Source organism: Protopterus annectens, chromosome 12.part0 (assembly GCF_019279795.1).
Source record: "Protopterus annectens isolate FY-2018-M chromosome 12.part0, PAN1.0, whole genome shotgun sequence".
Lineage (NCBI taxonomy): Eukaryota > Metazoa > Chordata > Ceratodontiformes > Protopteridae > Protopterus > Protopterus annectens.
In genome coordinates, this window is record NC_056746.1 from 122,020,968 (window position 1) to 122,034,563 (window position 13,596).

Sequence of the window (13,596 nt, forward strand, 5' to 3'; positions counted from 1 at the left end):
TTATCCTGCTGGCAGGCTACCTGCAGTCAGCCTGAATTCCAAAGTCTAGGTCCGGCGTCGGTTGCGGTCGCCTCTTCCCTGACATCAGTGCGCCAGGGTATAAAAGATGCCGCCGACGCCATTTTCTTCTGTCTTTCTTGCAGCGCGGTGCCAGAAGCAAAAGCAGTTCGCAAGTGCCGGTCGGCTGACTCCTGAGATTTTCAAAAACGAATTTCAGAACCAAAGTCTTCATTAAACCTAAGTACCCCGTTGGGGAAACTTTTTTCTTGCTCCAGTCCGATGTCAGAAAAAGTTAACAGTTGTATTTCTTGTGGGAAGCAAATACCTCATAAGGATTTTCATTCTTACTGTATTCCTTGCCTAGGCCCTGATCACAACGTTGCTAGTTGTCGGTTTTGTGCTAGATTTAACCAACGCACTATTAAGCATCGGTTTGATTTTGCTTTTCATTACTTTGGCCAAAAATTCAATTATATAATGTCGTCAGAACAGCTGACCAGAGTTTATAAAAAGTGCAAGGAAAAAGAAAAGGACAGGCATTCCAGGTCCAAAACAGACAACGAGGCTTCCGCTAAGCCAGTCGCCGGTTCGCAGTGAGGTGCTTTCGCAGCCCCTGGCACCCGCTACCTCAGAGCCACAGGCTGCTGACGACTCCCACGTGGAGCCAGCTAGGCCTCTAGATACTCGAGGTATTGGGCACTCAGAAAATATTCCCTCAGATGGGTCCGGAGCTGCTGAGCAGGCATCGGCTTCTGAGGGTGTTTTCAGACCTACACAGTTATATGTAAAGCCTACTTCAGCTTCCAAAGCAAAGACTAAAGCAGTTCTAAAGTCAAAGAAACAAGTACAGCATTCTCCTGGATAGACTACCATGCCTAAAAAACAGATGCTCAAAATGGCCGAAGACCTAATTACCTCGATCAGGGGTTCCCATCCCCCTCCTGACAAGAGGCCTAGGCAAGAGACAGAATATGAATCTTCAGATCAGGTTTCCATTTCCTCTGACTCCTCTTCTGAACAGGAATACTCTCTTCCTCCTTATGAGGATTCTGATGCTGAAGAATCTATCCCTTCAGCCTCACCGCCTGAGGATTATTCATTTGGGGACACCCTGCATACCATGAGGGAGCACTTCCACTGGGAGAGCCAAGACTACTCAGAATCTAAGAAAAGCCTTAGAGATTTTTTTTACTACCTCAGCACAGGCCTTTGGCTATTCCTCCTGTGTTAGACATTGTAGGTGATGTATTTTCAGAGTCCGGACTTTCTCCTGACACTCTACCTCCTGCCCCTGTTAAACCAGACAGGTACCACAGGGTTCCAGATTCACACAAATTTTTTATAAGAACCCTGCTGCTGACCCAGAAACTATTTCTCAGGGTCACAAAGGGGTCAAGGCTTCTACTGCAAAAAACCCTGTCCCCTCTGATAGAGATTCAAGGGCACTAGACAGATGGGGAAAAAAGGTTTGCACTTCTGCTACTCTGGCTGTAAGGGCTTTAAATTGTAAATTTCATATGCTTAAATATCAGCAATGCTTAATGTCACTGCTAAAACAGAAAATGTCAAATTCTGATTGTGCAGAAAATAAGGAAATGCAGGATTTATTGCATGCAACTGAACAAGTGGGAAAGCATACATTGCAATGTGGTTTTGATTTTCTGGAGGCCTCTTGCAGGGCTGCAGTTATGGGTTCTGTCATTAGGAGGCATGCTTGGTTAAAGGAACAGATTCTACCTGATCATGTTAAGGCAAAATTACTAGATGCTCCATTACAGCATGATACCTTATTTGGTGTTAAAGCAGAGGAGGTGTTGAAGAAAATGGAGGACAAAGCGAAATCTATGCAAACAGTAAAGGATTTCTTACAGGTACAGCCACCCAGATTTAGCAGGAACTGGCCTACCAAGAATTGGTCCTTTCCAGTGTCAGGCCACAAAGAGGCAGATACGCCCCAGAGGCAGATCCCAGCCCCAGGGCTCATACAGGCCTAAACAGTGGGGCGCTTCTACCTCCAAAAGCGGAGAAGACAAATCAGAGCCATACAAGAAACAGTCCCAGTGACTTTCCTCTGCCAGCACCAAGCACTTATCTTTTGGCAGCCCCCTTAGGGGGAAAACTAGCACTTTTTTCTCAAAATTGGCACATGATCACCCAGGACAAAATGGGTCTTGAATATAGTGTCCCAGGGCTACAGGTTCCACTTTCACACCCTGCCAAGGGCAAAAGGTATGCCAGACCTGCCACACAATCAGGGCAGAGGCACAAAAACAAGTTTCATCTCTCATGGACATGAGGGCCATTCAGCAAGTACCACAGCAAGAGCAGGGACAAGGATTTTACTTGAGACTTTTCTTGGTACCCAGAAAAGACAAAGCCTGGAGACCAGTACTGGACCTGTCTATTCTAAATACATTTCTGGATGTTCCAAAATTCACAATGTTGACTCTGCAGCAGCTTCTGCCCATGCTGGGCAAGAAGGCTTGGCTTGTAACTTTGGACCTAAAAGAGGCGTACCTGCATATTCCAATCAGACAATCTTGCAGAAGATACCTCAGATTCATAGCTGGCTCCATGCACTACCAATTCTCTGCACTGCCCTTTGGCTTATCTACTGTGCCCAGGGTCTTCACAAAATGCCTGGCACCAGTAATTGCATTTTGCAGACAAAGAAGTATTCGAATATATCCTTACTTGGACGACTGCCTTATTCAAGCAGAGAGCAAGGACATTCTACTAAAGCATCTGGCATTTGTAAAAAGATTATTGATTTGCCTAGGGTACACAGTAAATGAAAAGAAATCAAAACTAGTGCCCTCACAAGAGATAATATTCCTGGGTGCAAGCTTAAATACAACTGCCCAGATGGCTTATCTCACACCAGACAAACAAAGGCAACTGACTTCTTACTTCACAATGTTGGCAACAAAGACCCAGTTAACTGCAAGAAAAATTCTGCAGGCTTTGGGCTTCATGGCATCCTGCATTCTGCTAATCCCATATGCCAGACTGCATATGAGGAAACTACAATGGTATCTGAAAAGTGTTTTGACTCAACATTGCCACAGCCTGGAAACATTGATTACCCTCATTCCGCAGCCTGGAAACATTGATTACCCTCATTCCACAGCCTGGAAACATTGATTACCCTCATTCCACAGCCTGGAAACATTGATTACCCTCATTCCTTGCCTGCAACAGGAGTTTCGATGGTGGGCACAAGCCTGTCACCACAACAAGGAACAGCCATTCACCCTACCCACAGCCAGGCAGTCAATAACAACAGATGCTTCAGATTATGCCTGGGGAGCCCACATGGCAGGAAAATGTATTCAGGGCACATGGCCCTCAAGCCAAATGCATCTTCATATCAATCAAAAAGAGATGCTAGCTGTTCAGAATGCCCTGACAGCTTTCAAGGACCTTCTTCATCCAGGACAACTACTGATAAGGACGGACAACACTACAGTCATGTGGTACATAAGCAGGGAGCCACACATTCCTACCCCCTCTGCAGACAAGCCATGATTTTGTGGGACACAGCATTAACTTATCAAGTACACTTGCAAGCACAATTCCTGCTAGGAAAGAAAAATACTCCTGCAGACGAACTAAGCAGAAACCTTACGGATCCCCACTAGTGGAAACTGGATCCACAAGTCTTCAGCATGATAATAAAGAAATGGGGATGCCCAGACATAGATCTATTTGCCTCCCCTCACAACTGCCAACTACAAAGATTCTGCACAAGTACCTATCACAAGCAAGCATGGAAAGTGGATGCTCTATCATTCACCTGGAAAACCCTAACAGTATATGCCTTTCCTCCTCTGCCTCTCCTTCCCAAGGTACTCCTAAAGGTCAGACAAGAGAAGACAAAAATGATTCTGATTGCTCCAGACTGGCCCCGCCAGCAGTGGTACCCAATCCTAAAGAGCTTGTCTCAAGGCCCAGCCTGGACATTGCCTCAAATTCCTCATTTACTGACCCAACAAAACAATCGGGTCCAGCACAGCCAACTCCGAACCCTAAATCTGACAGCATGGCGGATAATGTAGCCATTCAGAGCACACCTCTCTCAAAAGCAGTGATGGATGTTATTTTGGAGGTCAGGAGGCCCAGTACCAGAAAATCTTATGCAGAAAAATGGAAAAGATTCTGTGCTTGGAACCAGGCAGAATGAATTGACACGTTTGTACCAAATATTCCTCAGATTTTACAATACCTAACTGAGATGTTGGACAAAGGCCTATCCTTTTCATCAGTTAAAATCCATGCCTCTGCCACTTCAGCTCATTATAATACGGAACCACCAATTATTTCACATCCGTTGCTAAGACAGTACCTCAAAGGGGCCAAAAACATAAGACCCCAAGGAGAGCACCAATACCTGCATGGGACCTCAATTAAGTCTTGGAAAAACTCACACCGCCGCCTTTTGAGCCAGCCATTACAGCTGAAATAAAGTTCTTATCTTGGAAAACAGCTCTGCTCCTAGCAATAACCTCTGCAAGACGATTTGCAGAGTTACAGGCACTCATGGCTGTGGAACCTTTTATCATTTTCCATCCAGACAGGGTTTCTCTGTGGACGAACCCGACATTTATGCTGAAAGTAATGTCCAGTGTGGCCCTTAACCAAACCATTCATTTGCCTACTTTTTATCCAAACCCACAGAATAAGGGTGAGACTCCTGCATTCTTTGGACATACACAGACAGCTACGCTTCTACTTGGACAGAACTAAAGTTTTCAGAAAGACTGAGCAACTCTTAGTAGCATATGCTCTAGGATCACAAGGAAAGGCTATCTCTAAGCAGACTATTTCAAAATGGATAGGCCACTGCATTCGTTTCTGCTATTCACAACATGGCAAATCAGTGCCTAAGGGCATTAGGCCTCACTCTACCAGAGCAGCAGCCACTTCAGCAGCTTTTCTCAGAGGAGTACCAACCAAAGATATTATAGAGGCTGCAACTTGGAGTTCAGTGCACACTTTTACCAAGCACTACCACTTACCTCTCTACTCTAAATCCAGAGCAGGCTTTGCCACTGCAGTTCTGCAGGGCCTTATAGCCTCTCCTAATCCTATTTAGACCCAGCCACCCAACCTCAGCTTTGGGATTCAACCCAAGTGTAATGACTGCAACAGTGAAACACAATGAACATAGTACAGTTGTGTACCTACCATAAATGTAGATGTTCGAGTGTATTCACTGTTGCAGTCCAGGTTACCCACCCACCACCCCCCTTTTCTTTGCTGAGACTTATCTATACTTCTCTATCCTATACAACCTATGTGGTGTATTTGCTTGTAGATGAAGAAAATGTTTATTTTTGTGCATGCATACTTATTGGCATAATTTTCAGCCTATCAATTTGGGGGCACCTGACATCTGGGGCAAGAAAAACTGAAGAAAATGGCGTTGGCTGCATCTTTTATACCCCTGGCACACTGACATCAGGGAAGAGGCGACAGCAACCGACACCAGACCTAGACTTTGGAATTCAGGCCGACTGCGGGTAGCCTGCCAGCAGGATAACCCAAGTGTAATGACTGCAACAGTGAATACACTCGAACATCTACATTTATGGTAGGTACACAACTGTACTTTCTTCAGGTGCAAGGTGAGAATTTGTCAATATTAATAAATAAATAAATAAATACAAATGAAGAATAAAGTCCTTTGTTTTTCACATTGTTCCCAGGTCCTCATACTGTTCTTTTAGCCCTTTCAAACCCAGTTTACCCACCCCTATTGGACAGAAGACCACCTTTGTTTGTAATTCATTTGGCAACTGTAATGTCACACTAATGTGAAGGAGAAAGCTTAATGACTATGACCAGACTCTGGCCAGCATTCTGTCTTCTTTAGACAAAGCAAGACAGCCACTAAACAAATGCTATCTAAATGATTAAGAAACTGCATTGCCTTTTATGAAAGGTATAACAAAAAGTTGAATGGAGAGGTTAAGCCTCATTCTTTTATGGCGGTAGCCAATATCGGTGTCTTTTTCAGGAATGTATCAACACAAGATGTCTGTGAAGCTGTATGTTTTATAGTGCTACAGACTGGTTTGTCATTATTTTTTTCTGTACTCCATGGTTTGTTTCATTAGTGACACCTTTTCTTCCTAAAGCAGATTGGTATACGCTACGTCTGGTTCTACCTGTATTTAAGGAACACACAGGTATAACAGGCTGGTAGAATGAACATGATGCTATGTCTGGTTCTACCTGTATGTAAGGAACACACAGGTGTAACAGGCCGCTGGAATGAACATGATGCTACGTCTGGTTCTACCTGTATATAAGGAACACACAGGTGTAACACGCCTCTGGAGTGAACATGATGCTATGTCTGGTTCTACCTGTATGTAAGGAACACACAGGTCTAACAGGCTGCTGGAGTGAATATGATGCTACGTCTCGTTCTACCTGTATGTAAGGAACACACAGGTGTAACAGGCTGCTGGAGTGAACATGATAGGATGGATGTGTCAAACACTCACTATAACAATACATCACTGCATCCTATAGATGCCCTCAAAATGTTTGGTCCTATCCCATGTTATCCCCATTGTGTTGGTGTTTCACTGTATACTTAGGACCTCCTTTTCCTTTAGGGACATCAGGGAACAACACTCTTTCACCACACTCACTTCATGGCTATAGATTGCGCATATTCCCAAGTCATTCTTCTTTCTTACAAATCTTCTGAACACGTGTTCTTGCCATCTTCTCCTGTGTCTTTCTCTGACTTTCCTGCCATTTCAAAGGCCAACTTCAGTGTTACCTTAGCACATTTCCAGACATTCACTGTGTTAAATGCTTCCTACACCAGCTTTTTCTATCATTTCAAAATTAGGAATGATGCTTAAAGAAATTATTACTGGGTATCAAAGGTGAAAAACACACAGATGTGTGTGTGTGTGTGTGTGTGTGTGTGTGTGTGTGTGTGTGTGTGTGTGTGGCATGTATATATGGAATTTGGTTCTCTTATGTGTATGTTATTACTCAGAATCTGTATATGCATGTTTGGATGTCACTTTTTCAGTGTTACAGTTTATGTTACCAGATCTTATTGTTACAACTTTCTTTATATGTTTTAGTTACTAAAATTTGTCTGCAGTTTTAGTTTTTGGTTATGATTTAGCCTTCATGTCTATGAAAATATTTTGATGTGTGCTACTGTTTGAATTCTAAAAACTTGGCACTTTCAGTGGGAAGGACTAACTGCTCTGATGTCTGATTTGTGGGTCTAGCTGAGTGACAGGACAGCAATCATATATGTAAAAAAAAATAGTATCAGGAATCTATACCTGTCTGGGATATATTGTAATGATAAGTGCCTAGTCATATTCGACACTGAATAGCCTGGGTAGGACTTCACTGTAGGTGCGTCCCAGGACTCGGCATTGCCTGATGTCTCGTAAGCCTGGATAGGACTTCACTGTCGGTGCGTCCCAGGACTCTGCATTGCCTGATGTCTGGTAAGCCTGGGTAGGACTTCACTGTAGGTGCGTCCCGGGACTCGGCATTGCCTGATCTCTGGTAAGCCTGGGTAGGACTTCACTGTAGGTGTGTCCCAGGACTCGGCATTGCCTGATCTATGGTAAGCCTGGGTAGGACTTCACTGTAGGTGCGTCCCAGGACTCGGCATTGCCTGATCTATGGTAAGCCTGGGTAGGACCTCACTGTAGGTGGGTCCCGGGACTCGGCATTGCCTGATCTATGGTAAGCCTGGGTAGGACTTCACTGTAGGTGTGTCCCAGGACTCAGCATTGCCTGATCTATGGTAATCTTGGGTAGGACTTCAATGTAGGTGCATCCCAGGACTCTGCATTGCCTGATCTATGGTAAGCCTGGGTAGGACCTCACTGTAGGTGGGTCCCAGGACTCGGCATTGCCTGATGTCTGGTAAGCCTGGGTAAGACTTCACTGTAGGTGTGTCCCAGGACTCGGCATTGCCTGATCTATGGTAATCTTGGGTAGGACTTCACTGTAGGTGCGTCCCAGGACTCAGCATTGCCTGATCTATGGTAAGCCTGGGTAGGACCTCACTGTAGGTGGGTCCCAGGACTCGGCATTGCCTGATGTCTGGTAAGCCTGGGTAGGACTTCACTGTAGGTGTGTCCCAGGACTCAGCATTGCCTGATCTATGGTAATCTTGGGTAGGACTTCACTGTAGGTGCGTCCCAGGACTCAGCATTGCCTAATCTATGGTAAGCCTGGGTAGGACTTCACTGTAGGTGCGTCCCAGGACTCGGCATTGCTTGATCTATGGTAAGCAAAAGAGACTGCCATCCTTAAGACAAGAGTTAAGCCTGCAGATCATTAAGTAAAAGGGAACATACATCCTCTCCTCTTCTTCTTCCTTTTTTTTGCCCTTCCTCCTCTAGTTTCCTCTCAAGGCTCACCTTTACCTGATCTTTAGTCATTCATGATAACAGCCATTGCTAGAAATAAGAAGACGTGTAAGTGGAGAATTAAATAAGAAATCAATGTTCGAAGGACAGAAAGTCAGATCTTCCTCATCCTCATTTTTGCTCACCCCCCCAAACACACACACACACACACACACACACACACACACACACACACACACACACACACACACACACACACACACTCACTCACTCACTCTGAGGTACCAAGCTTCTGTGTACTTTTTTGATAACTGTTCCTTTTAATATGTTGCTCTAGGCCTCTGGCTTTAACTGGTTGCCTTTGGCTGTACTAGGGTACTGAAAGAAGTTTATACCCCAAGAAAACCCAGCTACTTGTATGTAGCTGCTAACCTGTGATGTCTCTGCTGTCATACTAAGAATGATTGGTGGATTAGGCCAGGCCGCCTACGACCATATTAACATTCGTGGATTAGGCCAGACTGCATATGATCATTTCACATGTGTTTCTTAGATTATCAGATGGTTTACAGGTAGTTTACAGTAACATACGTAACATGCAATCTTTTCAGATAAAACTGAAAATTAGTGTATGCAACTCTTATCATATTACACGTTCTAATGACATGTAATAGATTTATTTATTGTCCTTTATGTTATCATATTACACATTCTAATGACATGTAATAGATTTATTTATTGTCCTTTGTCATATTACACATTCTAATGACATGTAATAGATTTATTTATTGTCCTTTATGTCATCATATTACACATTCTGACATGTAATAGATTTATTTATTTATTGTCCTTTATGTTATCATATTACACATTCTAATGATGTAATAGATTTATTTATTGTCCTTTATGTTATCATATTACACATTCTAATGACATGTAATAGATTTATTTATTGTCCTTTGTTATATTACACATTCTAATGACACATAATAAATTTATTTATTGTCCTTTATGTCATCATATTACACATTCTAATGACATGTAATAGATTTATTTATTGTCCTTTGTTATCATATTACACATTTTAATGATATGTAATAGATTTATTTATTGTCCTTTATGTTATCATATTACACATTCTAATGATGTAATAGATTTATTTATTGTCCTTTATGTCATCATATTACACATTCTAATGATGTAATAGATCTATTTATTGTCCTTTATGTCATCATATTACACATTCTAATGATGTAATAGATTTATTTATTGTCCTTTATGTCATCATATTACACATTCTAATGTAATAGATTTATTTATTGTCCTTTGTCATCATTGCTGCTCTGTGCTATATTATCAGTTCTGCATTGTTTTCTTTATTTGCTATCACTTCTTGAGTGTTTTAGAATCTATGTTTTTGACTTTTCATACTGCACACCTTAGTGTGCGTCATGTCTGAAAAAGTTCTATTAGTCTCACTGTATGATACAACTGTCAGATCAGTAAATGAATATGAAAATTAGGCAGCATCACAAAGTGCAGTATAAACGTTTAATGAAGTCCCCCAAATGTAAAATCGAAGTTTGTGTAAGTTGTTCGTTTTGTTAACACTTTTATTTTCATTTTCCAGCAGACATGCAGTGACGCATGGAACCGGCACTGTGGACCGAAAGACCCTGCATTGGTTTGGTTTCCTTCATGTTTGAAGCCTTAGCAGTGTGCTGTGAAGGGTCACATAACTACTTCCTGTGTTATAAGGCAGTTGTGCAGGAAGTGATACTAGACGGAACCAGAGCTAAACGCTCACTGCTACCAGGAGCCTAATAACTGTATTGAAAAGAACAAAGCATCTGCATACAAACTACTGTTGAACAGAAGGTGATACAATACAAGCAGAACACAGAAGAAATGACCACACTGAATTGTTTTGTAGGCATAAAATGAGAGTATGAAATAGCCAAATATTATTTTTTTAGAGGGGTGAAATAAGGCTAAATATATATATTTTTTAATTTATAATTGGGTGCAATATGGCTAGCTACTTGGTGGTGTCAGCCATGGTTCTAGATGATTTTGACTGTTAGTGACACCCCAACCCCATGTGTAACAATGAGGAAAAGGGGCTGTAGATGGATGGATGTCTTTTACAAACAGTACAAAATATACCATGGATCACATGGAATTAATGTACATTCCATCACGTTATGAAATTAGTGGAGCATGAAAAGCTTTAAGTAGAATTTTAAAACATTATACCAGTTCAAGGCATTACAATGAACCATTTCAAACCAGTGTAAAAAATGGTAGAAACACAAGGAACAACCATAGCCAAATTGCTGTACTTTGTATTCCAGTCCTTATTAACCAGTGGATCTTTCAGCTCTGAAACAAAATCTTCATATTTTTAACATTCTCTGTAAACTCCATTTAAGGATTTATTCGTAAAGTGTTATTTAAACAAAAAGGAATAATCTATGCAAGTCCCCTTGAATGTAAAATGGAATCTGTAACATTCAATCTTAGATTTATAAATGAAGCCCATTTTGCAATACATTGATATTTGCAAACCTCTTCTTTGAGAATTTTGATATGAATTCAAAGTCCCAAGAACAGTTCTTTATATTATGGATGGTTGGGAATGGAAGTATTCCTGCATCGTGGCAAAGAAAGTTTTACTTCAGAATAATCTGTGATTTTCCTGCAGAAATCTGGTCCAAAATTCTTGCTGAGAAATCTCCAAAGAAAACAAGCCACAACTTTGAGGAAATGATATAACTTTCTGCCAGTGTCGACTAAGATAAAATATGTAGGATCATTCTACAGACTTGAGCTGTACCACCCCACCTAACCAAATTAGCCATAGCACCCCACCCACCTACTTGAACCTCAGATCTTTATACTGGTTGTACAGTTTCAGACTGAAAATACCATCCCTTCCATATTGCCTGTTACTAAAGAGATAACTTGAAAAAAATATTGCACCAGTATGTTTGTTAAACGAACACTGATTTTTTTACTGTAACTTTACACTATTTAAACCACTACGTGGTATTTTCCTTGTTTAATAAATGTTATATGTTACTTTGTTTCTTGTTTAATAATTGTTATATGTTACTTTGTTTCTTGTTTAATAAATGTTACTTTGTTTCTTGTTTAATAAATGTTGTTATATGTTACTTTGTAAACTTATTTGCCCTGCAGGTCATTCCGTTTAATGTCTTGTATTTCCTGTATTTAAATCGTAATGCATAGATATCTTACATTAATCATACTTGACATTAATTGCACTGTTGTGTATTTATAGCTTAATTCCTCTACTCAGATGAAACCATATATGGTGGAAATAGATTCAGTTTGATTCAGACATTCTGGAATCCTTATGCTGGCCATCTGTACAACTTAAGCCATAGTCCAACTGATGTAGGACAGGAGGCCTGTATCTGCCCCTCACTGTATTTAAAAAAGAAGCAGAGCCTTTTACAGGTAGTAATAAAGTAAATTTTATACAGCCTTACTGAAGTACACCCTCTTCCCTAATTACTGAAATATGTTTTTTTATAATTTTATTCATTCGTTTTTTTTGGTAAATATATTCTTTGACGCTTCCTGTCATTTTGTACCAGCCTGATTCAGACTGCGGACACATTTTAAACATGATACATTTTGAAGTATCCTGATTTAATACCTTCAAAGATGCCCTGCACAGAATGCTGCCCATTTGGTATAGTTTTTAATTCATTTTACCTGTAAAGTATCCAAGTTTAAGGCCATTTATAGGGTTGTGACTATAATTGGTTTTATTCTTCCACAAGAGCTATGAGTAAGAAATGGTTCTGAGGTCCTGTGCCAGGAACATTTGTCTTCAATGCCATTAGCGTCATTAACTTTGCTCTCATTTACACATCTGTCTCTGTAGTTGGTGTAACATTTCTGCATACTCAGCATATCTTAGAAAGTAGCTACAAATGTACAGCAGAAACCAATAACAAGTAAAACTAAGGAAAGAAAAACAGCATGATTCTGGGTAAAAAGAGAATCCCACATTCAAGTATGCCTGTATCAAGCATACAGAAACATAAAGATTTGGTTTACGTATTAAGCTGTATTTAAAAAAAAAAAAACATTTTATCTGCATTTTGATATTCTGCTAAACTGAATTATGTATATAATGGAGATTAATAACAAACACACGTAGTAACGTGTGGCAGTAATGCATTATTGACAATCCACTGATGTGACTCAGATCAGCGTATATGAAATGTTTTAACACTAAAAACTCATTCAAGCATTGGTAGCAATTGCAAAAGGCAGGTAGAGAGCCAATGACTTAAGAATATGTACTACATGGAAAGAGTGTAAGCAGAAGAAATCAGAAATCTAAAATACATGCAGATTTTGCTTCCTGAGGTGTGGAAAAGTGAGCTAAAGACATACCTATTTTGAAGATGCACTTGATGTTTATGAATAAACAAATTGCATTAAAAATTGTTTAAACCTGGCTGAATGTTGCAGCTTTCAATATGTTAGAAACTTGCTGCTTTAAAACAGAGAAAAAATATATTGAAAAACATGAGCTTCTGTTTCATGTGCAACACTTTACATATAAATCTCATTCATAGATGATATCACAGAGCCACCTGGTGGGTGACACCCACTATATAGCAGTAGGCTAGCAAAGGGGAAAAACTCAGCACAGTACATTGCAATATAGTACAGAAGGCAGGAAAATAGTGTATCTGTAAAATGTCATAGATTCAAGGCATTTCTCATGTATCCTTACTGGCTGATCATGCAAGCTATTTGGTCTGTTACACTGCAGTGCAGGATGGGAGGTATCACTGTCAGTGCAGTGCAGGATGGCAGATATCACTGTCATGGAGTGTAGTGTAGGATGGCATGTATCACCATCACAGAGCGCAATGCAGGATGGCAAGTATCACTGTCACAGAGTGCAGTGCAGGATGGCAGGTATCACTGTCACAGAATGCAGTACAGGATGGCAGGTATGACTGTCACAGAGTGCAGTGCAGGATGGCAGGTATCACTGTCACAGAATGCAGTACAGGATGGCAGATATCACTGTCATGGAGTGTAGTGTAGGATGGCATGTATCACCATCACAGAGCGCAATGCAGGATGGCAAGTATCACTGTCACAGAGTGCAGTGCAGGATGGCAGGTATCACTGTCACAGAGTGCAGTACAGGATGGCAGGTATCACTGTCACA

The 13,596-nt window shown here is 41.0% G+C and overlaps 1 protein-coding gene across 6 annotated transcripts in view; it reads left to right on the forward strand.

Moving 5' to 3' along the window:
• CIITA (class II major histocompatibility complex transactivator) overlaps nucleotides 1-12,867 on the forward strand; it is an 851,446-nt gene extending 838,579 nt beyond the window's left edge. For 5 of the 6 annotated variants that reach the window (XM_044089141.1, XM_044089145.1, XM_044089144.1 and 2 more), the window contains one exon: nucleotides 10,000-12,867. The gene's annotated coding sequence lies outside the window, so the exon portion shown is untranslated. The remainder of the gene's footprint in view (nucleotides 1-9,999) is intronic. The other variant, XM_044089142.1, reaches the window with a different exon arrangement.
• The last annotated feature ends 729 nt before the right edge of the window (nucleotides 12,868-13,596 follow it).